Source organism: Carcharodon carcharias, chromosome X (genome assembly GCF_017639515.1).
Source record: "Carcharodon carcharias isolate sCarCar2 chromosome X, sCarCar2.pri, whole genome shotgun sequence".
In the NCBI taxonomy this organism is placed as follows: Eukaryota; Metazoa; Chordata; class Chondrichthyes; order Lamniformes; family Lamnidae; genus Carcharodon; species Carcharodon carcharias.
The window spans coordinates 22,495,868-22,499,834 of NC_054507.1; the positions used below are offsets into that span (position 1 = coordinate 22,495,868).

The following is a 3,967-nucleotide window of genomic DNA, read 5'->3' on the forward strand; positions in this document are numbered from 1 at the left end:
CTTCATCTCAGTTTTGAACTTCATTCTTAGCATTTCTAGGCTTCATTTCAAGACTCATTGGTGTCTCCAAGATCCCTGGAGGATTTTGACCATGTGGACCCTTCCAGGTATCAGACAGCCTTCTGTTACCTGGTAATGGGGATTGTGGTCTCTGCTGGTGGCACCTTCTCTGAGGTGGAAGAAAGGGGCAGAAGGGAGAGGAGGCCAGGTGTCCCAACACAGCTTCCAGGGGAGCGACCTGTGGGAGGAGAGGTGCAGGCACAAGGGACACAGGGCCAGCAGGTAGTCCAAGGCAGAGGGAGCCACAGAAGACGCCACAATCCTGCTACTAGGGTTTACAAACGGCAATGCAGCTACCTCAATATGTCTGAGGAGCAATGCAGAAGGAGGCTCCACCTTTCCAGGGAGACCGTGACCTCCATTTGTCAGATGATTGGGCCTGAGATTACCTCCAACTGTGTGGGTGGAAACCCCATACCAGTGGCTCTGAAGGTCACAGTGGTCCTCAACTTCTATGCTTCCAGCTCTTTCCAAGGGTCAGTGGAGAATTTTTGTGGGGTGTCCCAATCAGCTGTCCACAGTTGCACCAACCTAGTGACAGAAGCTCTGTTCAGGCGGATAATGACATTCATTCATTTCTGCACAGCCAAGGCCAGCTAGGCTGAGTGAGCCAGAGGCTTTGCAGCGATTGCTAGGCTTCACTGCATCCAGGGTGCAATCGACTGCACACGTGGCCACCAAGGAGTGAGCTGGTCAGCCGGATGCCTTCATCAGCAGGAAGGGATTCCATTTGATGAATGTCCAGATAGTATGTGACCACAAGATGCAGATTCTGCAAGTCTGTGCACGGTAGCCTGGCAGCTCCCATGACGCTTATATCCTCAGACACTCCCAGGTGCCGAGGTTATTCAGTGCTCCAGCCCAACTGGATAGATGGCTGCTGGGTGACAAGGGCTAATCATTGAAAAGGCGGCTTATGACACCTTTCCACCATCAAAGAACAGAGGCAGAGCAGCATTATAATAGGAATCATGCCTCCATAAGGGCAGTGGTGGAGAGGACCATAGGTCTTCTGAAGATGCGCTTCCGATGCCTGAACCGTTTGGGGAGGGGGGCACTGCAATACCCCCCAGGGTGGGTGTCACTGATCATGGTTGCATGCTACCCTCTCCACAATCTGGCACTGGCAAGGGGGGACCCACTGAAGGAAGAGGATCTTGACGCAGCTCCACAGGCCACAGAGGATGAATCCAATAGTGAGTCAGAAGAGGAGCATGGTGAGGAGAACACTGAGGGCATGGAGTCAGACATTGGTAACCTCCAGGGAGGCAGTGACACCAGGGATGCCTTGATCCAACGCTTCTTCAGTTAGGCTGCCACAGATCTGCTTCCACCTCATTGCCAGGGCTCTCACCTCCATCCCGGATGTCTGAAATGACCCTTTCATTTGAACCCAAAGTCCACTCTCTGCCTGTGCAACGAAGTTTAGAGCCACTCATGTCCAACATTACATACTGGCATACCCTGTACCAAAAAAGTAAAAAGGTGAAGCATACTCAGGCCATTACGACAAAAGCAAAATTTATCTCATTTTGACAATCCAATAAAATCAACATAACCTTCTCTGGTCTTCATTCCCAGACCAGTAAACATGAACAAAACATCACACAACAGAAGATCACCCGTGACCAGTCCCTCTTGTGCTCATGGTGCTTTAAACTGACATTTGCGAGTGCTATGTCTTGGTGCCACCCACCCCAGCCCCTGCAACAACACCCTCCCCACCCCCCTCTTGCTGGCAGTGGCATTGAAAGCAGCCTGCTGACTCTGGTGCCTTGTTGGTCTTGATGACCTTGACGGTCATCTTCTGGCCAGTGGAGCCTGTGCATCTAGCCTAGCAGGCATCCCACTTACACTCTTTCCAACTGTATCCATGCAGGACAAGCTGGCGCACAACAAAAAGGAGAAGTCGCTTACCGGTGGAGGAATGCCTGATATTGAGGTCCTCACGGACTTCGAAAATGGAGCCATTCAGTTGGCTGGAGAGGATCTGGACCATTCCTGCACTGACGGTGAGGTCAGCAGTATTCTATCAAGTGAGGATCCAGCAGTGCAACATCCATCAGACAACCATGCTGTGAGTGATGTGTCCTGTTTCACAGGCCACAGCCATGCACTAATTATCTCCCTCTGCTTTTGCAAGCACATCTGGGAAGCAGCCAAGAGAGTCCATGATTCAGGGCCTCCAATCAAGCCCTGAGGGAGGCTCAGAAGAGGAATCTGCTGAAACCCTCCCTGAAGTCCCATCACAGCGCTCACCCACACGCTCCACCAGTGCAGAGTCACACACCTTGGTGGGATCTAGCTTTAGAGTAGCCTCGGGATCACAATCTGGTGAGCACATCGCACTGTCTGACCCACAGCAGGCAGTGGCAGAGACTTCGCAGGTCATCAGCCCTGGGAGAACTGTTGGAGGCCAGAACATTGCTGAGTCCAAGTCAGATGACAAGCCTCCGGACTCGGTCATATCACAGCTGCTGGAGCTGCAAAGGCAAGCTCCAGAAAATCAGAAAGGGATGTCCACTGCACTCCTCAGATTGCAAGGCACAATGGAGGAGTCCATCTGCCTTCAGGCTGAGGTGATAGCATCGGCATGCCAATGCATTGAGGTCAACACTGGTAGGATGGTGGCTGCGATGGAGACCTTGGTCCAGGACATTGCTCCTGCACTGCTGCCATAGTTGGCCTCCAACAGTGTCAATGGAAGAGGGGTGTGGGGCAGCCCAATCTCACTCCAGCCGCCCCTTCTCCTCAAGGAGTCAGCCTGGGGCCCTCGGGCACCCATAGGGAGGAGGATCAGCTGGTGCACATCCCAGGGCCATCCACCTCGGTGACTCCGGGGGTGTCCAGCCCATCCGAAACCCCTCTTCCTGTGACCCCAGCAGCTCCAGCTCCACAGGCCGAGGAGGGTGCCACTGCCACACAGCAGGATCCCGAAAGCAGGCCGGGGCCCTCCAGGTCTTGGCCCTCCAGGGGACGCCCGTCAATGTCATCATAAGCAGGGCGTAGCATTCAACAGGCTGCCTCCACCTCCACCGTGGATGTCCAGGGAGCACAAGACGTAGCAGCAGGGTTAGGAAGGTTAAGAAGATGTAACTCTTTTGGAGTTAAAACAATTAAAATAAATTAACAAAATAAGGGATAAATCAAGCACAGCCCCTAAGTCAGGTCAGCTGTAAAACTAAGGACAATGTTTAAAGGAAACTTACAAACATTAAACCAAAATGTGATTAAAGGGGTTAATAAAACACCCCAGTCCCCGCGGTGCCGACCAGGTACGGAAGGCCTCGAGAGTGCCAGCAGACACCGCGTGCTCCCTCTCCAGGGACACCCGGCCACGAACGTAGCCACAGAAGAGGGACAAACAATTGTGCGGGACTCCCCCCTCGATCGCCCGCTGCCTGGACCTGTTAATGGCCAACTTGGCAAGGTGAAATGTTTTGCAAGTCTGAAATATGGAACGCTTCATGAATTTGCGTGTCATCCGTGCGCAGGGGCCATGCTAATCTTCTCTGTAACATTCCAATTTTAGTACATGTGCTGCTGAAGCGAGCACTTGCACAGCTTGGGCTTGGGTGTTAACCACTTGTACATAATGTTCATTATTATTCACTATCAACAATAACTTCCTGCCTATGACTCCTTGTTCTGATGAGCAGTGTTCATGTCACTCAGGTGTGAAACCTTTCTGCACAAGATAAAGGCAGGTGTCTCAGTCCGGGGCCCCTTCCCTGTGCTTTGTACAGCTTTCAGACCAAAGTGATGGTCTGGCCTCACATTCCCTGGATACACTAGTGGTTCCTAAACCTTGATGGTGCTTGTCATTGCCGCCAGAATGTAGTGGGCAGGTGTCACTGAGTTCTGTCATTCTCTCTGCGTGCTCTCAGCACTTTTAAGGTGGGGCTGG

At 52.4% G+C, this 3,967-nt stretch overlaps 1 non-coding gene across 1 annotated transcript; it reads right to left on the reverse strand.

The window, feature by feature from the left end:
• Positions 1-3,509: 3,509 nt before the first annotated feature.
• On the reverse strand, positions 3,510-3,616 carry LOC121273377. Its single transcript, XR_005942013.1, has one exon. It is a non-coding gene; the product is annotated as a U6 spliceosomal RNA (small nuclear RNA).
• Positions 3,617-3,967: the final 351 nt, after the last annotated feature.